The 24461-nt window shown below is 43.5% G+C and overlaps 1 protein-coding gene across 1 annotated transcript in view; it reads right to left on the bottom strand.

The window, feature by feature from the left end:
- Window positions 1-24461, bottom strand: part of HPSE2 (heparanase 2 (inactive)) — a 146351-nt gene that overhangs the window by 63503 nt on the left and 58387 nt on the right. The gene's annotated exons all lie outside the window — the stretch shown is intronic.

Below are 24461 nucleotides of genomic sequence, written 5' to 3'. Positions count from 1 at the left end.
AGATCTCGTGCTATTCCAACTGATCTCCAGATGATAGAGATCAATTCACCTGGAGAAAATGGCCACTTTGGCAATTGAACTCTATGGCATTGAAGACCTCCCCAAACCCCACCCTCCTTAGGCTCTGCCCCCAAAACTTCCCACCGGTGGCAAAGAGGCACCTGGCAACCCTATATGGGCCACATAGTACCAAGGTAATCGTCCCAGGGCACTTTCTAAGGCCAGTATAAGAATTAATAGCCTAAACAACATTTGAATAGCTAATAGGCCATCCCTCACCCATTAACAGACCACATTTTCCTAAGCTGTTCCTTCCATGCCTAAAAAAGCACCATAAAAAGTTCCCGCTTTGTGAATTCCCAAATTATACTTTGCACTCCTTCAGTTGTAGGCAGAAAAACTCTCTCTAGTTGCTAGCACTTGTCACATTCTACACACTAAGACACAGCAAAAAAAAAATCCCTTGTACACAAGCATATAAACCTACACAGTATTGGCTTCCACTGCCTTTCACTGTCAGAGGGGTCTTCCATATGGTTATCTTCCCTCAGTTCAATGCTTCTGGGAAGAGGGTTTTAAATTCCTGCTTCCCCATATCATCGTGGTGCATTTGTGAACCTCCTTGGAAACTTCTCAAACCTGCTTTGCTCTGATCTTTTTGGCAAACTTATGGCAAAGCCTGGATGGCTGCTGTGTGGATGGGTAAATTCAGATTTTCTAGTCTACATGACAGCTATTTTCCCTGAGCCTGTCCCCACAGCAGCCATTTCCTCCACCTGCCACCAAGGGCTTTTTGGTTTTTTTCAATCGGCACTAGAATCTAATTATATTGGTATCAGGGTTATCGGGTACCTCCTGGCAACCAGTGAGGGGTGGGGGTGGGGTAGAACTTACCTGCAGTAAACTTAGGCCAAGGCCTCTGGTGTCAGCAAGGTGGCAGCGTCAGTTCTGGCATGCACTGAAAGTGATGTCATCGCGTCACTGACAACCAGGGCGGATGCTCTGGTATTTGGGCAAAACTCTATGGTAGAGGCCGTTTTTAACATAGATGTTCTAAATTTGTGAGTCAGTTCAAGTTCTATTTTAGGAGGAGGCAGCCAATAAATTCTATTAACAAACATATTTTGTATCACTCCACAGCACCTACAGTGAGTAGCTCCCAGTTACCGGAGATGCTGAAGCCTTGCTGTCTAACCTCTGTTATTCAGACCCCACTCATCTCCACTGAAAGATCTCCAAGTGTGACACAAGAGATGGGAGTCTTGGGATTACGACCAGGGTTGCCAGGTCCCTCTTCGCCATCGGCAAGAGGGTTTTGGGGCAGAGCCTGAGGAGGGCAGGGTTTGAGGAGGGGAAGGACTTCAATGCCATAGAGTCCGTCAAAGCAGCCATTTTCTCCAGGTGAACTGATCTCTATCGGCTGGAGATCAATTGTAATAGCAGGAGATCTCCAGCTACTACCTGGAGGTTGGCCACCCTAATTACGGCAGAGGAGCAAGATGGATATTGAACACGGGGGAGGGCACCATTCTTGATCCATCTTGAGTCTCAGAGAGAAATGTGGGCTATTAATAACATAAATAAATAAATTGTGGTGATTGGTTCTAAGAGCAAAAAACGCTTCCTGACCTGGGAGATGGGTGGGAGAGAATGAATTGCCAGCAATAAGATGAAGAGCAGAAGAAGGGGGAGGTTTTTTTTCACACAGGATTCACAACATTCCTTCGAAAATTCAATTTAACCGTCCTGTTCTCATTTGCTAACCAGAACCAATTTAATTGTAAATCTACACGCAGAGCCTGGGGGTGGTGGTGGGGGGAGGAATGGTGGTACAGTGGAATATTTTGCAATGGCTCAAGCTCCCAGTTGGAAGATAAAGTGTAACTTAACTGCTTTGATTCCTGCGCTAACAAACTTTCCAGCTTCCGCCTTCCAATGCATCAGTTCTCTTCCCAACTTGGAAGAGACCTACCATCTCTTGAAGACGACAGAACTAGCCATGAGTCTGTGCAAATAAAAAAGAAAGGGAGTCCAATAGCAAAGTCCACCTCACTTGGCTGCAGAGGGTGTGGAATACAGATCCAAGGAGACCATTTGCTTTGGTCAACGCTGATTCCTGCCACATTCACACCCTCCTCTGTCCCCATGCTCCAGGCTGTTGGCTTCAGAGAAACCTGGCTCATTATCAGATTTAAAGCAGACTGGGAAGCCAACTAAGGCATGTTTCCATCACTGCCCACCCTCAGGAACACATTGCCAGTATCCGCGTGTACAAGGGTTCCTTGGTTTCATGCCTTGTTGTGACAGTTTGGTAAACAACCTGATAAAATCAAGCACTTTCCAAAGGAAAAGCCATTGCGCTCATGCTCGCTGACTTGTCTGGTTCTGCTTACCATCTGCACAGGCTTATTTTGAACAACAAAACAAATTTAGTTTCTTGGTCTCCTTCAACATAAATAGGTCCATTAAGCTATAAGGGTGTTTACATTCTGGAAGATAGTTGCAGCTTTCCTTTTGATTACCAACAGCCCATAGTTAGTATTCCAGCTGCTCCTCCACAGTCGAGATTCTGTTCAACCCTGCTGGAAGAGACGGTGCCTTTGTGGGGGGTGGGGGAGGCTGCAAGCACATGCTTACATACACATAACCCACCTCTATCATCAGTTACCCAGTTGCGAAAAGGGAGGTTAGGGCTAACCCAGTGGGCCAGCAGCAGGCTTGTTTGTGTCAGCAAATCAGGACTCGGTCCTGTACAAATATTATGCAAAGCAACCAGAGCTGTCCAAGAGTGTTCTATCATCAGAAACAACAGTGCTCTTGAAAGTGCCAATCCCCTCAAGCGGTAATATTTGGCAAGCGATGGAACTAACAGCAATGTCTTAACCTGGAATGGCTTTGAGCAGTGTTTAACTTGGATATCTGATCCAGCGGTGCCATGATCTGCGGGTACTGGTTTGGTGCCAAGGTCTCCAGTAAGGAGGAAAAGAAATGATACCTCAACTGGACAGCAAGCAAACTAATCAGAACGCTGATCTATCTGTTGCATTCACTTAGAGCATTTCTATTCAGTCTTTCTGTTAAGAAAAAAACAAAAAAACAAAAACCTCCAAGGCAGTTTACAATTCTTAATGAAATCACAAAACACCAATAAAAAATTAAAAACAATAAAAAACCACAAAGTTAAACAATATGAATGCTAACAACAGTAGACACAACAGCAATAGTGATACAAAGCTGAAGGGTAAATCATGCACCAAAGATGCGAGGTAATAAAAGTATTCACATGGCTCCTAAAAGCCAACAAAGACAAATCTATGCAAATGTCTCTGGGGAAGGGCATGCCATAAATGGGGTGTCACCACAGAAAAGGCCTTGTCTTAGGCCTGCTTGATTTCTGAAGGCACGGGCTGGGCAGATAAGGTATAAAATGGGCAGGCTCATACTGGAAAAGGCTTGTCCAAGCCTTGTCCAAGAGCTTTACAGGTCAAAGCCAGCATTTTAAATTATTCTGGGGAACAACATGGAGGTCAGTGAAAACATATTAATTCAGGCAAAAGCCTGTTTAACACCTTGGCTACCATTTTCTGGACCAGTTGAAGTTTCCAAATAGGCTTAAATGGCAGCCTCAAGAGATCACTGCAGTATAGGGTTGCCAGGTCTCTCTTTGCCATTGGCAGGAGATTTTGGGGGTGGAGCCTAAGGAGGGGAGGGTTTGGGAGGGGAGGGACTTAAATGCCTCAGACTCCAATTGCCAAAGCGGCCATTTTCTCCAGGCGAAGTGATCTCTATCGGCTGGAGATCAGTTGTAATAGCAGGAGATCTGCTTTTACCTGGAGGTTGGCAACCCTACTGCAGTAATCTAACCTAAAAGTTGATAGAGCCTGGCAAGGTTCTCTCTGTCAAGGAGAGACCTCAGTTTGAGACACTCACCCTTATATGATGTTCAGACTGGATTTTGATTAATTTTAATTATGTTTAATGATTAGTCTTGTTCTCAATTGTTTCACGTTTGGTTGGTGCACTCCAAAAGCTAGTGGAGACCGGACCTATAACTGTTTAGTGTATGTGGCTCAGTTCAACTTCTAGTTCCAGTTTTCCTGAACTGTCTAATTTTCTATTTTTCTGAAGCAGCAAGGGGAAATTGTAATAGCAAATGCATGCCTGATAGGAACATCTATTTAGCCCATGTTTACACCAAAAGGAATAATCTCAATCGGCATGCCTATGCAGAGCAAGCAATCTTCCAAGTCATTACACTGACTCAGGGACTTGAAGGACACCTTTGCCTGAGCTGTTCTGTTACCTGGGGCTCAGGGGTGAAAGAAAGCCAGTTTGAGATGATAATGAAAATAGCTAAAGTGGTACCTTCAATCTTCTGCTTCAATCCCCCTCCGAGAGATAAGTTATAAGAATTCTTTTTCACCCCTGCTTGGGCTCTATAGTTGAGAAGCACATAACAGCAAAGTTTTGCTAGGCCATAGAGACAATGTTCCAAGCTTTCTCATCCTAAATATAGGAGGTGGAGCATTAATGGCCACAGACTGGAACAGGTCACCCAATATAAATATCTTGGAATGACAATCCAGGCATCTGGATCCAAGTTGGCCCATAATACTCATGTAGCCAATTTGTGGGAAAGGTCAGCCCGTTTGATAATCAGTTTCCTCCGGACCAAAGGGGCACATTACATTCCAGCAGCACTCAACTTTATCAGGCGAAAACCCTAGCACAAATGCTATATGAAACACAACTTGACTCTTCACCCTCTTGTCTTACTCCCATTGAACATGTGCAATCTAAGTTCCTTAGAGCTGCCCTGCAATTGCCACGATGTGTTCCAAATGCTCTGATACGTTTAGAAACTGGCATGATGAAGGTGGAGGCAAGGATTGTCCTGTCCTTGATCTCTCCCTGGCTGAAAATTAACTTCAACCCTAATGGTCTTCTCCCACTGATCCTATGTGACTCCTTTAGATCCAGATGGGTGATTGCCATAGATGTCAAATTAAACAACTTGGGTTTTACACCCCCAGCTTTACTTTAGTTAGGGTGAGAACAAGCTAAGTTAATTATATCCCAAAGGATCAAAGACATCGAGAGACAAACAGATCTAGCAAGGGCGCCTCTATTCACTGCACCCCTCCATACTAAATACATCCTAGCACCAGCAGCCTATCTCCACTATTTAGAGATAAATAATTATAGAAGGGCCTTTACCCTGGCCAGATGTGCAGCTTTACCATCTGCTTTGCTTGAGGGGAAATATAAGAAGACACCCTGGGAAGAGAGATTCTGCCCCTGCAAATCAGGGGACTTAGAAACTGTTGAGCATGCCCTCCTGAACTGCAATTTCTATACATTACCCCGTTCGAAGTTTGTTGAGCCCCTCTTATCGAGATTGAGACCTGACAGGGCAGGTGAAAGGTTTGAGATGCTCCTACAAGGGGGTAATCCTTTAACCACTCTTCAGGTTGCGAAATTTTGTTTAGCAGCAATGAAAATTCGTCGCCTTAGAACAGAGCAATTGACAGATGTGTCCCAGCTGTAATTCTTTTTTTTTAATGTTTTAAAAATGTTTTAAGACTGTAATTCTTTGATTGTAAGAATCTATTAGTCCATGCTTTCCGTTTTATCATGTTTTGACTGGCTAAGTGCCGCAAATAAATTATCTAAAATCTTCCAAGCTTTCTCCCTGCCCACAGTAATGGAGAGCCTACTTGCCTTGCAAATGGGAGGGATAGAGGCTAAAGGCTTCCCCCCGTAATAAAAAGTAAACAGAGGGAGAGATGTGAGAAATATTGATTATGATGGAACAGTAGGGTTGCCAACCTCCAGGTACTAGCTGGAGATCTCCTGCTATAACAACTGATCTCCAGCCGATAGAGATCAGTTCACCTGAAGAAAATGGCCACTTTGGCAATTGGACTCTATGGCATTGAAGTCCCTCCCCTCCCCAAACCCCACCCTCCTCAGGCTCCACCCAAAAAAACCTCCCGCTGGTTGCGAAGAGGGACCTGGCAACCCTATGGATCAGATAAACTTTCTCAGAGAACAAATGAATCCAGGACCTAAGGTCTCTCAGACGTCTTCTTAACTTAATGTTTAAACAAGCAGCTGTGGTGGGACTAGTGTTGCCAGCTCTGGAAACATGTGGAGACTATGGGGCTGGAGCCTAGGGAGGGTGGGGTTTGGGGAGGGGAGGGACCTCAGCAGGATTCAATGCGATTGAATCCATCTTCCAAAGCAGCTATTTTCTTCAAGGGAACTGATCATGGTTGTCTGGAGATCAATTGTGTAATAGCGGGAGATCTCCAGGTGCCACCTAGGGGCTGGCTACCCTAGATGGGACCCAATAGGCATTAATCTTACAAAGCTGAGTGCATTGGGATCTATTGGATGCCACCCCAATAGGTTGTAAGACCAAAAAAAGGTTACAGGCAGAATGATTTCTCACTGAAACCAACCAGAACACCATTCGAAAACATTAACAACTTAAAAACAGAAGTGCCTGTTATAAAACCCAAATATTATAATGAACAAGATGAGTTGAATATGAATAACAGTTCTGGCTATATTTCTAATAACTAGTCCCCCATTCCTGCAGACGACTAAGAACCTTTAAATCTAAACCCCATTCAACAAAGAACTGTTAAAAAATGTGAGGTTGGGCGACTATGATTTGATTCAAGTCACACGTAACATGTATTTTTGCCCTCAGTATTTGTCAAGACTGGTATTTGTCAAGACTGAGTAAAAAGTTTTTTATTTTCCCTGTTGAGCCCACATTTTAAAAGGCTAGAGTTTTCCTTTAATTATGTGAGGCCGTTGTTCATTCTTGGCCTGATTTGGAGTAAGAACTCTTAAGTATCTCCATTTGGAAACAATAACAAGAGGGTAACTGGTTGCGCAAGCCAGGTCGCACATTCCCATTTTACAAGACACAAGGATCTTCAGAGAGTGTTTTCTCCAAATTATGTTTGTATTGGTTAGAGCGCAAATGTTTTCAGAAAGACATTCGAACTCACGAAATGGAGGAAACTCATTAGTGGAGGGCTGACTTCATAGGCTACTTCTTATTCACCACAGGCTCTTCTGTTCACTTTATATAGTTATGCTGGCATGGACAACTTTGCCTTGGTCTCACCATTTGCCTCAATTTATCAAAGCAACAAGGATTCCATCCTTCAAGCGTTTCTGCTTCATGGACACCATTTCACTGCCACTCTTGGCGGAAAGGCCTTTCCACAGTTCTACAAATGCCTCTTTTCCCTTCTGCTTTTGTTTAACTTAGGAAAGCATTTCAAACGCTTTTGAATGGAGAGCCTTTGCAAAGCAAAGTCGCTACAGATTGAATTTCAGTCGCATGAACACTGAGATGAAGGCCTCGATATTGTTTCAGACAACAAATATTCAGAAGGAAAATTTCCACAAGCATGCGCTCAATTCACCCAGACAAGAAGGATAAAGCACACCGGTGGTTCATTTTGTGCTAGTCACATATTAGAAGAAGATGCCTCCCCACTGTCTGGAATTTAAATTTTGTCTATAATATTTATAACAATATTATAATAGTTAAACAGAAATGTGTGACTCCATTTATATGGGCATGGCCATTAGGGTCACCAACTGTCAGGCAGTAGATCTCCTGCTAATTCAACTGATCTCCAGCCGATAGAGATCAGTTCACCTGGAGAAAAATGGCCGCTTTGGCAATTGAACTCTATGGCATTGAAGTCCCTCCCCTCCCCAAACCCCGCCTTCTTCAGGCTCTGCCCCCAAAATCTCCCACCGGTTGCGAAGAGGGACCTGGGGGAACCCTAATGGTCGTGGCAGTGAAGGGGGGCACTCGATTTCTGCATACAGTTGGCGCCTTTGTGCCACACCATGTTTTTTGTTGGCACAACTTTGTGTCTCAGGCAGGGGCCATTCATTCCCAGGCTGAAAGGGCTTAGGGAGCTGACTAAGAGAACTGAAAACTGCCCACAGCCATGACAACAGTTGCACCGACAAGCAGCCACTGCGGGATTGCACCGGAGCCCAAGAGTGTTGGAGAGGCACTGGAGGCCTGCACTGGCATAACTGGCCCTTACACCAGTGTAACTGTAAAGGTCAGTCCCCTCCCGGAGCGCATTCGGTCCCCCCCTTAGAATTGTGCTGTAAATCATGGGCAATGATTTCCAAAGAGGGTATTAAGCAAGGGAAAGCAACAGAACAGGGAAAGCAGCTAACAAGGGGGTATGGGAAGGGAAAGAGCATGTCATCACTACAGATTTATGTAGGAAGGTGTCAGAAACTAACTGGTCAATTATGGGATGCACATTCTAGCATCCACAGTTGTTTTCTTTTCTTTTGTAAAGTAATTGCTGAGTTGTGGTACTGTTTGGTGGCTCCAGCTTGTTGCCCAAATAAATGGAATTCCTGATAAAATTATCATCACTATTAGTACCTGTGGTTTGGGAAAGAACACTTAATGGATTCAGGTCTAACAATGTATCTTTATCATTTATTTATACCCTACTATTTTACTGGACTATCCAGCACAGCTTGCAAAACAGTTGAGATACAAAATGAAAACAAACAGAAAAATTGCACACAGTTAACAGCAGCCCAGAAGTATAAAAAATTCACAATGTAGTTGAAACAGACACCAAAACGCAACGCAATGCAATGTCCCCATTATTATGACCAATGTTAATTCCCAGAAATACTACATACCCAAATTTAGCCAAATTGGGAAGCAGATGTTTGCTTAAGACAGCTTAAAGTGACATGTCTACAAAGCCAATGCCCAGCTTTATAGCTGGGAAAGTACAGCCAACACACTGGCCCAAAGAGATTCTAGCCCACATATACATTTAAACTCTACAATTATGCACTCTAAATTCTGCAACCAAAATAATCCAAATTCTACAATAAGAATAAATTACTAAAATTAAGCATTTTTTAAGAAATCATGCCAGTTGCCTAGTTTTAGTTGTGCATTAATGTATCATAAACTGAGGTTAATCCTGAACCACAGCCAGTTCCAGGTTTGCGCGGGCCCTGGGCAATAAAGTATAACTGGAGCCTCTTTCCCCTTTGGTATACCCCTTTTGGCTCTAACCAAACCCTTTCCATTTGGTCCTTCCTTTTTGGCTCTACCTTTTCTTCTACAGCTACTCCCTTTTCCATTTCAATTTGCTTAGAGATCATACAAAATTTTGATTTCTTAGTTATTTTTTATTACTTTGTATAAAACCAGAGAGAAGAAAATATGCTTGCTGTGGTTTTATTGGAATGCTATTCAATAAAATTGGCATCATTTGTATAAAAACCCAAGCCTCACAAGGTAGGGCATGGAATGCTGTCTGACAGCTCCCTGCCATGCGGACTTAGAGCAAGTGCCAAGGTGCCTCGGTGGCGAGAAAAACTGAGTGCACTTAGTACTACTGGGCAAACACTTTGCACAAACACCCAACTGGGAGAGCAAAGTCCACACTCTGTGGCTGACCTCTCTCAGTTCTGAAACCCAAACATGTTTCAGGAAGTCTGAACATAGTAGAACCCCTAAACCAAATAGTTGGGTAAAAACATCAGCATTATCATCCACAGAGAAGCAAGACTAATATTTCATTTGTGGGGGGAAATTATACATTTTAGTCCTTCTAGTGCTTTGTAGTTTTCCAAAGTAGAGGCTGCAGGGGGGGAGGATATGGAAAACTTAAGACAGAGGGTCAGATAAAGGTAGGTTGGCTGTTGGGTGTGAAGGAGGTAGGGTTGCCAACTCCAGGTTAGGAAATTCCGAGATATTTGGGGGGTGGAGCCTGGAGAGGGTGGGGTTTGAGGAAGCGAGGGACCTTAGAGCAGTATAGCCCCATTGACTCTGCCCTCCAAAGCAGCCATTTCCTCCAGGGGAACTAGGATTGCCAACCTGTAGATAGGGGCTTGAGATCACTGGGAATTACAACTGCTATTCATATGACAGAGATTAGTTCCCTTGGAGAAAATGGCTGCTTTGGAGGGTGGACTCCAATGGCATTACACCCTGCTGAGGTTGCTTCCCTCCCCAAACCTCACCCTCCCAAGCTCCATAAGAACATAAGAAAAGCCCTGCTGGATCAGACCAAGGCCCATCAAGTCCAGTAGCCTGTTCACACAGTGGCCAATAGGGTTGCCAGGTCCCTCTTTGCCACCGGCAGGAGATTTTTGGGGTGGAGCCTGAAAAGGGCAGTGGTTGGGGAGGGGAGGGACTTCAATGCCATAGAGTTCAATGGCCAAAGCGGCCATTTTCCTCCAGGTGATCTGATCTCTATTGGCTGGAGATCAGTTGAATTAGCAGATCTCCTGCTACTACCTGGCAGTTGGCAACCCTAGTGGCCAACCAGGTGCCTCTAGGAAGCCCTCAAACAAGACAACTGCAGCAGCACCATCCTGCCTGTGTTCCACAGCACCTAAGATAATAGTAGGGTTGCCAACCTCCAGGTACTCAATAAATCACAACGTGTGCTGAGAAAACACTGGTTAAAGGGAAAAACAGCACCAGCTCCAATTAACAATAATCAAACTGAATTTTATAATGATTACTCAAAAATAATTCAGTATTGGTGTACTATTCTGTACATTTGTCAGTGATATAATCAAAACAGTCACAACCTCCAGGTACTAGCTGGAGATCTCTTGCTATTACAACTGATCTCCAGCCGACAGAGAGCAGTTCACCTGGAGAAAATGGCCACTTTGGCAATTGGATTCTATGGCATTGAAGTCCCTCCCCTCCCCAAACCTTGCCCTCCTCAGGCTCCGCCCAAAAAACCTCCCACCGCTGGTGAAGAGGGACCTTGCAACCTTATATAATAGGCATGCTCCTCTGATCCTGGAGAGAATAGGTATGCATCGTAACTAGTATTCATTTTGACTAGTAGCCATGAATAGTCCTCTCCTCCATGAACATGTCCACTCTCCTCTTAAAGTCTTTCAAATTGGTAGCCATCACCACATCCTGGGGCAGGGAGTTCTACAATTTAACTATGCATTGTGTGAAAAAATACTTCCTTTTATCTGTTTTGAATCTCTCACCCTCCAGCTTCAGCAGATGACCCCGTGTTCTAGAGTTATGGGAGAGGGAGAAAAGCTTCTTCCTGTCCAGTCTCTCCACACCATGCATAATTTTATAGACCTCTATCATGTCTCCCCTTAACCACCTTCTTTCCAAACTAAACAGCCCTAAGCGTTTTAACCACTCCTCATAGGTCATTGCCCTAGTCCCCTGATCATCCATCCCCAAACCTCCAAGGAACTGATCTCTGTAGTTGGGAGATCTGTTATGATTCCAGGAGATCTACAGGCCCCACCTGGAGGCTGGCAAACCTAGAAGGAGAGGAGGAAGCAGGAAAAGGGGAGAGGCTATGGGGGCTTTCAGGAAAAGGAAAGAGGAAATAGTGGGGTGGGGGGGTGAGAGGCCTTCCACAAGTCCTTGCAGGTTTCAGCTTGTTTGTGTCTGTATAAATAATAACATTTGATCATAAAATTTTATACAGTACACTCCTCCATTAAGACTTTCTGTCACTTGCAATGTAATTTTTTTCAGATTCTTAAGTACCCTTTCAATCACTTTTAGTGTTACTTGCCCACAAAAATAATCAACATCTCCTTAGCTATGCAGCGATAGCTCATCTGTTCAAAATTCTCCTTTCCTTTTAATCCTTTCCTTTCCTTTTATCCCTTAGAAGCTCCTTGATCAATTGATCTTGAGCAGCATATATCTAGTGTTGGAGGGATATAAGGACTGAAACAAATCTTGCCACTGACAACGTAGCCTTGGGGTCCCTATCGCTTAGTAAAAAAGGCATTATGTCAGTCACAGAGGCATTGGATTTGTATGTTAAAAGGGGGGAAATATAGTGCAATCGAAGTTCCTTGTAAAAGCGGCATTCTAAAAGGGCATGAGCTAATGAGTCAATAGAGCCAGAAGAGCAAGGACAGATCCTGTCTGAGTATGGTATATTCAGAATTCTGCCCTGCATTACCATAGAAGGGTTAGCATTCAATCTAGCCAAGCAAAAAGCTCTACAAAGACGAGGAGTTGTCAGATAATATGTATAGGCAGGCAGACCACGTGGAGGGGGTATTCCGAAGAACTGGGATGAACAGACGCGATGAGCACGAAAAGTAGTGCTGTTATAATTGAGCTCTTTAATGCGCTTTTTAATTTTGGTAAAAGCTTCAGTTTTCCCAAGATCTAATAACATATCCTGCGAGAAGCCCAACAACGACAGTTTCTCATCTAAGATTTTTTGCCATGAGGATTTAAAAGGGTCATGCTTCAGAGAAGCTAGGAACCCCTCAGTGCTGAAGCACAGTTTAAGGTGTAGTTTAAAGGAGGCCAACCACGCCCTAGCTTCAAGTGACATTTGGCCAAACTCGGAACGAAGAGTAACGCCAGCAACACATCAAGGGGCATTTAGGAGTTTTCGTAAGAACTGAAGCAGTGGACGATCTATAGATTCATTGATGACTGTTATCCAGATGGCAACACCAAAGAGGATAATTGGGGTAATTTTTAGATTAAAAACCTGAATAGCCCCTGGAATATATTTGCCACCTTTGGTGTGAAAAAAGTTGACAATAGCACCAACCCCAGGTTTAATTTTGTTGGACACTGCTTTTTGATGGGCATTCCAATTGAGGTTATGGGAAAAAAGAATGCCAAGGTAAACAAACTCCTTGACTTGGTCAACCTCAAAGCCATCTAATACCCAGCGAAAAAGAGGCATTTTTTCCTCTTAGTGAAGATCATAATCTTAGATTTATGATGGTTTATTTTAAGACCTTCCCTAGAACAGTACTCAGAAAAAGTTTGCAAAGATCTTTTCAAACCAATTCTTGTGTGGGACAGGAGAACTGCATCGTCAACATAGAGTAGAATTGGGGTGGGATGACTTGCAAGCTTTGGGGGGTGGCAAAACTCTGAGAAATTGGTTGCCATATCATTCAGGTATAGATTAAACAAGAGAGGAGCAAGGAGGCAACCTTGTCTAACTCCCTTAACCAGTTCAAAGGGCTTGGTTAGTTCTCCTTGGTTGCCACAGTGAACCTGAGCTGTGAGGTCAGTATGAAATTGCTGAATAAGCCATAGTAACCTCCTATCCATAGTAGAATTTGATAGTTTCAACCATAGCCTCTCCCTTGGGATGGTATCAAAAGCTCCCTTAAGGTCCATAAACCCGCATAAAGGGTGCCATTTCGGGGGGAGGAATATTTCTCGGCTAGATGGGAGAGCACTAAACAGTGGTCCGTGACAGACCAATCCCTTCTAAAGCCAATCTGTTCCCAGCCAAGGATGTCATTACTCTCATCCCAGTCCAACAGCCTCTTTAATAAGTAGGAGGAATACAATTTGCCTAAGCAAGACAAAAGGCTGATTGGACGAGTTCAAAATTCTGCTAACTGCAGCTTCTATATGTTAATCGCAGCTTCTCCAAATCATATAACTTTTTATAAAAATTAAAGTCTTCTGCTGTTTTTTTGTTCTGCCAGAGTCATTATCTTTCTTAATCAGGAATATAAATTTACATTGATGCTGTTTTTAACACATGCACTAATAAACTAGTTTGTCACTCTTTAAAAAGTCCTTTTTTCAAAACATTAAATGATTTTCTACAGGCATCTGATATACGTGTAATTACTTCCTCGGTGATTCTAGCCTCTTATATATCTTCTCAGAACATGTTATTTTATTCTCCCTTTCAAGCCACTGAATTTGGAAAATCAGGGTCTCTCTTTCTCCCTCTTTTTCACATAAGATGCTTTTATAAAAATTCCTCTCAGTACCAATTTTGATGCTTCCCAGATGGTTAACTACCTCATCCCTGGTGTTGGAACATAATCAAAAATATTCTGTTAGTCATTCTGGCAAATTAATGACTACCTTTTCACTCCCCAATAATATATCATCTGGGTACCATTCTTTATTCATTTATTTAAAAGATTTCTACTCCATAACTTTTAGCCATAGTTTCTGAGGTGGCTTCCAAAGTTATAATAAAGCAGATCAAGAACCCAAAAATAGAAGCATCAATTGTTTAAAAAATCCTTTCTCATAAAACTCCAGCACAACCCATAGCTAAAATTAATCAGAAGTAACTGGAAGTGAAAAAGGTAAGCACCATATGAACAGTCACAGGGATGGCATTCTATGGCTGGGGCACCACCACTGAGAAAAACCCCTCTCTAGTGGCCACCCATTATTACTCCACTGCGGGGGCACAGAGACTCTGAACAGGGTCTCTATAGGCAGGAAACTGCCAGGCAGGCTCACATTGGAGCAACTGGCCCTTTATTTAGAAAATATATATTTTGCATCTCCAGTGCCCTGTTCAAGGCAGCTCACAAAATAAAAACACAACAATAAAATCATAAAAAAATATAAAATTACAACAAGCCATAAAACAATATTCATCAGTATCCTGTTACGACTTAATTGGAATAGCCAAAAATATTGTTTTAAGATTCAATTATATGCTTATATCATATATATTTAGCTCAGCAATACTTTAATTCTCTTATTTATACATTTATATTAATAATTTTTCTTGTGAGACACAGTGTCTTAATTATTAACTTTTTAAGTATGTTTATTTTTGTCTTCTCTGAAATTTTCCTGATAATATTTATTTAAAGTATCCTAGTTCCAGGTCCTTAGGGCTTTAAAGGTAATAGCCAGTACTTTGAATTATGCTCAGAAGCAAACGGGCATCCCAGTGTGGCTCTTTTACAAGTAGAATGATGTCATCCCAGGTAGTTTGTGCCACTCAGAAATTTCACCGTGGCGTTTTGAAGCTTCTGAACAGTCTTCAAAAGCATTACAAAAGTCTAGTCTGGATGTGATCAGGCCAGTTCATGCCTCTCAAGGAAAGGCTGCAACTGGCACAGCCCCTGAAGCTGAGCAAAGGCCCGATGGTGCCCCAGAGGAGACCTGTGCCTCAAGCGGTCAGCACAAATATCAAGTTGCAATCCTGCTTTTTCAAGGTAAGTACAACCCCATCCAAAACAGGCAGATTCCTCAAAGCATGACGGGCTACACTGTTGAATGTGGCACTTCAGATGGTTTAATAGTTCTGTATATTCTGCACATAAAGCAGTTTTGTACGCTCAAACAAAGCAATTAGTACGACAGGTACAAATATCTTTTAGAACTGAATTGAATAAATGTGAGTCATTCTCCAAGGCGCTGGGATTGTCTCCGAAAGAGCTGTGGCATCAGTTACTATAGACATAAAAGGAAAGAGGGTTTTGAAAGGTTTTATTTTTCAGAGGACTCAGATTTGTCAGATGGGTTTGATTTCAAGATTCGGCATTAATTATCAGAAAGAAATTCCCCTCAGTATCTGGCGATGCTGCAGGATTTTATTTTCTGCAGTAGCAGGTAGCACAACTCACTTGTTTGCGTTATCCTCATGTTTCCCCCCCCATACATATAGTGTCTGTGGGGAGTTTTGTTGCAGTATAGATCTTTTGATCCACGTTTGTGTATGGATTCTAGGTCCATTAAATGGTACTTTTGCTATTAACGTCAGTGGGATATAGATTGTAGCTACAAGCATAATTAATCTGAGTGACACAGGCTGCTTCATATGAGGGCACAAAAAATAATGCACTTTCAATCCACTTTCAATCCACTTTGCAACTGGATTCTACTGCGTGAAATGGCAAAACCCACTTACAAATGATCACTCAAGTGCATTGAAAGTGGACTGAAAGTCCATTATTCAGTGTGTATGTGTGTGTGTGTCAGTGTGTCAGTATTCTACTAACCCTCCTCCAATCCTTTGCATGAAAGGCACAACACCGCAGAGCTAGCACTGGATCCAGCGTAAGCTACTTGATTCCAGTTTTTTTGTAACCCAGAAAGGCCTTGAGCAAAGCAGGCAGTAGACAGCTGGTCTTTAAGTGACTCTTACAGTCAGTACAGATCAGCACTTCAACTGCCTCTGACTGCAAAGGTTAGCTTTTTTCCAAACCTTCCCTGTCTTTAGCACAACGGAGAGCTGGAGAATGGGCTTTGCCATTTCATTAAAATGTTTGCTTTCCCGGAAACTCTAGAATGACCCAGTGCTGATTGATGGGTATGTTTACAAGTCAACAGGTGGGAACAAGGGGAATGAAACTGCCACAACAGTTGAAACCTTACAGGAAATTGATTGCTTGTTGTTATTGCAAGAGAGACATGTATCCCGTTGCTAGTTCAAAAGTGCACTCCAATTGTTTGACAGGAAAATCAAAGATGGGAGGCCATATAGTGAGGCAGAATGTTTGCTCACTAAAATCAGGAGCACAGGGCACAGGGCTGAGGAAAGCCCAAAGCCAGCATGCAGAACAGACTGTGCTCACAGTAAACTGACAAGCAGTTCCAGAAGCAGCGGCTACAATCTCTTTGAACAGAACCCATAGTCCTGATAGATGTATTCCTTCCCCAATCAAACTAGCCAACAAGGAGGGCTGTTGAAAGCAAGACTAGCTCCTTCTGCACTCCTGCAGCACCTGGCCACACACATATGAGGCTATCTAATGGTTGCTGGAGTTCACAAATCTACCGCATAATCTGGAAAGATTTGTCAAAAAAAAAAAAAATGCTACGTCCTATGATTTCAATAACTATTCCTCTTCCAGAAAGTGAGTGAAGAAGTTCCATCTTGGTCCAAAGCAGGTACCATCCAGAAAGTAGCTTGGCTTGGTGGTACATCTTTTGGACCTCCCTTTCTACTTTCTGGAAGGTACCTGCTTTGGACCAAGATGGAACTTGAATTTTGAAATTTGAAGATACACATATAGGACTTTTGCATTGTATATATTACGATTAGGATAGTAGAGTCTTTCATATGTATGTTGTGATGTGTCACACTGTGTTTTCGTTATTGTAGCACTTAATATATAATTTTGCACTTTGTTGTACCTAGTTGCTCCTGTGCTGATTTCCAGACCTCCAGGTGGTGGCTGGAGATCTCCTGCTATTGCAACTGATCTCCAGCCAATGGAGATCAGTTCACCTGGAAAAAATGGCCACTTTGGCAACTGGACTCTATATCATTGAAGTCCCTCCCCTCCCCAAACCCACCCTCCTCAGGCTCCACTCCAACAACTTCCTGCCAATGGTGAAGAGGGACCTGGCAACCCTATCCCTAACTGATGAATTAACAGCTGCATTTCTTGTGCTTTGAAATATATTTCTGATTTTGGCTTTAATGACTCTGGGAATTCTGTGACTGGAGTTCCCAATATTTTTATTTTCTTCAAAGGTACACATTTGGGGGCCCAATTCTGATCAGGGCTGAGGTACAAAAGGAATGGGAAGTAAGGCCTCCTTTTCCCCATGCTGTTTTCCCCATTTGAAACAAGAAACTGCTATTTGCCCTGCTGGAGAAACAGGCAGACAACAATACAGCCCAATCCTATGCATGTTTACTGAGAAGTCACTTTGTATTCAATGGTACCTACTGCCAGGTAACAATGTATAGAATTGAAGCTTGACTGCCCTGAATTTAAAATAGATGGGGGTGGGAGTCATTGGTGAAAGTCAAACAGGACCATTCCCGGCCAGTTGTTGCTTTCCCTTTGAAGATCTGTTGATGCCAATCATCCATGGAACTCTCTGACACGACACATACAGAAAGAGATTGTCATAATGTAAATGTCAAAGTTTGTGTGTCTATGTGTGTGTGTGTATGTGGTATAACTGTATGGCAAATGTAGGGGCACACGGTAAAGAAAAGCGACCTAAGGCAACCAGGAAGCTTATAAACATGGAAGTACAACAACAAGTGCCTCAAAGATGAACACTTCCTAGCATCATGTGACCATTGGTTGGGTAAGGCAATACTGTTACTGAGCTGCCTCTGGTCCTGCTAGTCCATTTAAATCATCAGTGATTCGAATGAGAGTTTGGAACAACTTCTGAGCAGTTTCACATGCTAGGCATTCTCATTTCAGGGCACCTGCTAGGGCAAACATGTATCTGGACACGCATGTGGGGAAAATGGCTTGGTGGGAAGATGGGAGCGAAGAAAACAGGGAAAGGGTGATGCGTGCCTTCTTCCTGCTTCTTCTCTGAATTCCCTTCTCTCAAGACTGGACTTGTTTTTAAAATGGTACAGGTTCTCTGTTATTGATGTTTGCTTATACCACGTAGCTATTCCCTGAATGTTGCGAGTACATCCTTTTGTTTTTTGCTTAAGTGTTAGGAAGCAAAGGTTCCCGGCTGGGGGCTGGGCGAGAGCCTCCTTTGCCCGCTGGGTCGGGAGGAAGGAGAGGAAGTGTGGGGGCGAGTGGCTCCCTTCTGTCTGGGGCAGTCACGAGGAGCCGGCAGTTGGCCGTGTGACTGCCTCATGCCTGGTTGCTGCTGGCCTCCCGGCCAATGGGAACTTGCCTCTGTGGCTCAAACGAGCCAATGGGGGGCTGTGGCCCTGTGACTGGGTGGGCGGGGCTAGGAGGATCGAGGGAGAGGTTTTCCCTCTGGTCCTCCTCAAGAGGATATAATCGGGCGATGCATCGCCCAGGGGCTCAGTCTGTCTCTGACTTTGTCCCGTCCCACCCTTTATTGTAGGCATTTAGGTTTGTTCCCTTGTCACAACTTGGGCGGGGGAGCATGGGGCTGTTGTCAGTTTTGGGGGAAAGCGGCTTGCATGCCCCTTTCCTCTGGGTTAGGGGACTCCCAAAAGGGGATTTGGGGAGAGCTAGGGTGCCTCTTTCCCAAGTGGTGGGGGAATACACCTAGTGGCGCCCCGTCCTGGTATAATCCATGTACCACCATCCCTGGATGCCCACAGTGGGACCGCTGTGGGTCGGACTGTACATCTGGCCGCATTGGGGTTGGCTGATGTACCTGACACAGCTCCCATGCTGCACCAAGGCTATTGCAGCTGTCGCCAATAAAGTTGTGGCCAAATTAATTTCCAATAAAGTCTAATATCCAATAAAGTTTAAAGTTTAGAAAGTTAATGTTACTAATAAAATTGTTAATTGTTAAAGTTAATGCTGTGTGTTTTGGTATGATTAAGCGCTGACTCAAATTCCTCCACATTGACCCTGGCCCGGCAAAACGTTTTTCAGATTCTGAGAGCAGCAGGTATCAGGAGCAGAAAAAATAAAAATAGTACCAAAAATTTAATCGGTAAGGACACAGCATGAAAAGCGAATATAACTGGTTAGACATGGAAAGACCGTGCAGAGGCCAAGAGAAACTTCAGGTCAAGGGTTCGTTCCTGCAATAGACCGTTCACTGCATCTAGCTTGTAAACAGCCACTTGCAGAGGTACCTAAGAGCCCGTTAAAAGGTCACCTGTAAGAATTGTCTCCAAGGAGCCAGGGCCAGGCAAGAAGGCTTTATAGAAACAGATTTATCCTTTTCTGCTAGGCCACAAAGTATTTATGTAGATATGTGTGGGTGGGCAGGCTAATAAATTTTTTGTGTGTGCTAGTAATGTTTGTCGACTTCTTTGCAAGTCTGCTCTATGAGAAAGTAGTTTCTGACTGTTTGGCCATCCACAGAATGTGGAAACAGAAACCTGAACAGCCCATCCAGTAATGAAAACTCTTCCAGTTGGCTCACATTACATCAATGAGTGAAAGCTGAAGCCAGTATTAGCCAGCACTCCTTGGTTTCACTGGCATTCTCATGTGGACCCCAGGGCCTAACACCTGGCACCTTTTCAGTTCATTGTTTGTTTATGTTCTCATATTTTTAACCCCCATTTAGCTAAAAAAAATTACACTCTGCAAAATGGTTCACAGTAATTCAAAACTAATGGAAATAACAATTAAACTATTTAGTGAAATCTCATTCCAGGCACACTGGAGGTTCACACTTTACCTGTTAGGGCATAAGGGTTGCACTTGCATGCACAAAACGTAATGACTAAACATGAGAGATGCAAAACTCTTCAAGTATTTGAAGGGCTGTCATATAGAGGATGGTGCCGAGTTGTTTTCTGTTACCCCAGAAGGTCGGACCAGAACCAACGGCTTGAAATTAAGTCAAAAGAGTTTCCGTCTAGACATTAGGAAGAATTTTCTAACAGAGCAGTTCCTCAGTGGAAGAGACTTCCTCAGGAGGTGGTGAGTGCTCCTTCCCTGGAGGTTTTTAAGCAGAGGCTAGATGGCCATCTGTCAGCAATGCTGATTCTATGACCGTAGGCAGTTCATGCAAGGGAGGGCATCTTGGCCATCTTCTGGGCATGAAGTAGGGGTCACTGGGTGTGTGGGGGGGGAGGTAGTTGTGAATTTCCTGCATTGTGCAGGGGGTTGGACTAGACTAGATGACTAGATGACTCTGGTGGTCCCTTCCAACTCTATGATTCTATGATTCTAAACTAAAACCTACTCAACAAACCTGGCATCAATGCAGCAGGGGCTCCTGGAGAGTCAACCTCATGAACATTTCAGCCCTGCCTTCTTTTCTTGTATGCCCAGGAACTACACATTACCTTCACAAATATGAGTGTCCAAAACCCACATTTACAGAGGTAACATGAATCTGGGGAAAGAGGGAATCTGTACGGGGAACTCCTTCGGGGTGGGGGGCTGGGGCAGCGCTTACTCAGGACTGAGGATTCTGCCCTGCAAATAACCCATCAAGGCTCCCCCCAGCTAAGTTTACTTTCAGTCTCAGAAGCTGGCTGTAAAAAAAAAATAGCTGGGGGATATTTGCTACTGGCAAGCAGCAGACGCATTAAGCAACCCCACTTCTGCAAATGGCCCTGCACTGCCGCTGCATTGGCATTACAAGGCAAACATGGAGTCAGGAACCTTGGCATTTGTCTTCCAGCAGATAGGAATAAATCCTTTCTCCCCATGTGCTTAATTCCCTGCAGCAGCCTCTCTCAAGCCAATTCATTACTTTGCTGGGGTACAATGAGAGAGAGTTCCAACATTGTCCTGCTTATATCAGCAATATGCCTCAATCAGGTTTGGATTGGGTGGTATATTTTTTTGGTTAGTAGACTGAGAGGATGACAGCCAGTATGGTGTAGTGGTTGAGGTGTCGGACTAGGATCTGGAAAACCCAGGTTCAAATCCCCACTCTGCCATGGAAGCTTGCTGGGTGACCTTGGGCCAGTCACACACTGTCAGCCTTGACCCTGACAAGTATTTGGATGGGAGATCTCCAAGGAATACCAAGGGTGTGATGTGGTGGAAGGCAATGGCAAACCACCTCTGAAGGTCTCTTGCCTTGAAAACCCTATGGGGTCGCCAAGAAGTCATCTGTGACTTGATGGCCAAAAGACAAAAAAAGGCGGGGGGAGACTGAGAGGAGGTTGCAGTGTGGTTTTATAATCTCAGGATAACCTACCCAGACTTGCAGGACAGCTAACATTCTATTTATCTCAGATTTATTCTGCTCTTTAAGGCTCAAGATAATTGGTGGAAAACTTGTCTTTCATCAGGAATAAAAGTCAAGTTTTTTTTTTTATTCACCTGGCCTGGGAAACCTGACTGGGGAAAGTCCTAATGACTCTGAAAGAGCATCAGAACGAACAGAACAATCCTTTCTCAAACCTCTCTTGTTTAACAAAACTCTTCTATCATAGCAAGAATGCCATTGGACAGAGAAGTAGAACTGCAGCAATCAAAATAAAAACTCATATTTTCTCTGCCACCTTGCCTTCACTCCAGTGACAATTCCCTATCCAGGAATGGTGCGAGGGAGCCGGAGGGAAATTGGCTGCCAGGTTTTCCATCTCTGCTCTTGTTTACATGGATCTGTCTGAAGTCTCCTTTCAGCAGAATAAGAGAAAACGAGCCTTTTAATTCCCCAATAAACTCTATGCCACAGTGTGAGTCATTGTTTGCTTTTTTTACATTGGCTGGGAAGGGCCTTCTGGTTTTAATAACTAATACTGCTGACTTCAATAAAAAGCACTTAATTTAATTTAACCCAAAACTTGATTAATGCCAGCTTCTCCAGGAATTTTATCTTTGCTTTAATTTGAGCCACCATGTTAAAGGTGGGGGAAGGAGACAAAAAGGGACAGGAGTCAATTAGTTCTTGTGCTCATTTCTAGGCAAAAATGGAAGATTGACAGGTAAATGCCGAGAATCAATTCCTTGTCCCTCTGAGCAGTTTTCTTTTCTTTTTTCTTTTTGTACTGAGGATCTAATGTTTTTCCTTAGTCTTCAGAGGAAAACAAAGGCACTGAAAAATTCACATTTCCGTTTGGAAAATACAATATTCCAGCACCAATTAGGATCAGATTTCTTTGCTGGAAGTATATTGCTTTTAATGTGTTAATATTCCAGAGATACGCTACTGTATAATTGGACACAGAGAGCCCTTAAAACTAGAATGTCTAACTATTAAAACAGACAGACTTGTGCACAGACAGGGTACAGCTACAGTAGGAAAACTAGTAAGAAAGCCAGGAGGAGAACCCTTTTATTTCTTCTCCCTACACAGAGGATATGTGTGCTCACATATGTATGCCATGCACACTTGGCTGCATTTTTATGCTCCATTTAAAAGATGAAGAACAAGGGCATCAATACTGCACAGACAGGAAACACCAGAGCAATGTGTGAGTGCTAGAATTCTGAAATACTTCCTGTAGCTCATGGCATCATAGTTGGACAAGAGAATCACAAATCTCAGTCCTTGCAGAGCCCTGCAGCAAGATCTAAATGATTTCAAGAAGCACAGAGAGGCTCATTTCAAATATCTTTTCCAATGCCACATTGCTAATGGGTTTAGTCTGTTGAGGTGTTAGAATGGACTGTACCCAGCTTGTTGGGGGTAAAGTGAAGATGACTGGGGAAGGCACTGGCAAACCACCCCGTAAACAAAGTCTGCCTAGTAAACGTTGGGATGGGATGGGATGTTACCCCATGGGTCAGGAATGAACCAGTGCTTGCACAGGGGACCTTTACCTTTTACTTACCTTAGTCTGTCACATCTTCACTTGCGAAATGAGGAATGCTCCTTGCTCACCTCCTGTTGGCGACCCGCTAAAAGCTTTGTCACCTGAGCCAGAGAACCTGGCAACATGTCAGTGAGCTGAACAAACATGCAGCAGGCTACATATTACTAGCAAGGAAGAGTAGGATGTGCAAAATGGGGACACTTCGAGAGACACAATGAAGCTGAAAAATTGTTTATAGAGATATGATGTTGTGTACCTCATACTAGGAGACAGAGGTTTGGATCCTACTATGTACACGCAGAAATGTAAAGACAGTGTAGTTCCACTTGTGCAAGATATTATGCATTACCTAGTGCTTTCCTCCCTATCTTATATTCTAATAGCAAAGTCGGCAAAATATTTGGATACTTCAGTCTGGTGACTGGAGCTGTGAATGGGCAAGACAGATCTTTCTACAAACCTGAAAAGGGCCCCAGGTTTGCAGAAAATTTTGAAATATAAAAAATGCATTGGGGGAGGGGTTAAAATGCAAAAATTATAGAAAGAGCACCTGTACCTTTAAGCAAGGGATTCCCTCAGTGGCTGTTGCTAGTCACAGCTGACTTACGGCAACCCTGTAGGGTTTTCAAGGTATGAGACGAAGAGAGGTGGTTTGCCGTTGCCTTCCTCTTCACAACAACCATAGCATTCCTTGGTGGTCTCCCATTCAGTTACTAACCAGGGCTGACCCTGCTTAGCTTCTGAGATCTGATGAGATCATGGTAGCCTGGGCCATCCATAGGATTGCCAGGTCCCTCTTCACCACCAATGAGAGGTTTTTTTGGGCAGAGCCTGTGGAGGGTGACGTTTGGGGAGTGGAGGGACTTCAATGCCATAGAGTCCAATTGCCAATGCGGCCATTTTCTCCAGGTGATCTGATCTCTATCGGCTGGAGATCAGTTGTAATAGCAGGAGATCTCCAGCTATTACCTGGAGGTTGGCAACCCTAGTGGAAGAAAAAAAGGAGGGGAATAAAACCCAACCTAAAAACAAAATCATTAAAATAGCACAATGGCATTTCCTGAGGTTGATAACTGTAACCACATACCAAATGCGTATCGGCCTATGGGGCCTTCATCAGTGGTTAATTAAAACACTTTGTTAAACCTGCACACATTTACAGAAATACATTAATGAATACAAATACAAGCAGTTCAAACCCACCCAGGCATGTGTATATATTGTAAATTCTATACCCCATTACTCAAACATCTGGTATAATAGGTTCTTGATGTAATACTGGTTAGTATAAGTCTCTCAAATACGATGTGTGCAGGTATCAACCTAGTAAAGCAACCCTACCTAGCCATCCAGGTTAGTAGAACATAAAGCTCTCTGGGGGTGTACCAGGAGAGACAGTCCCGCAGATGCAATACATCACACAGCTTTGAATGAGGCGTATCTCCCTGCAGATTTAAATGGAATTTTTTATGCTCTAGATGTGAGGAACATGAGAATGAAGAAAAGTCCAAGGGAGCAGGCGGAAGTGTTCGATAGGAGGGGAAGGGCGGGAACAGGCAGATGAGCTGCCAGTCA

The sequence above is a fragment of the Euleptes europaea genome, chromosome 5 (assembly GCF_029931775.1).
Source record: "Euleptes europaea isolate rEulEur1 chromosome 5, rEulEur1.hap1, whole genome shotgun sequence".
NCBI classification, from domain to species: domain Eukaryota; kingdom Metazoa; phylum Chordata; class Lepidosauria; order Squamata; family Sphaerodactylidae; genus Euleptes; species Euleptes europaea.
Note: the sequence above shows the minus strand (reverse complement) of the source record. Positions and strands in the feature narration are given on the sequence as shown.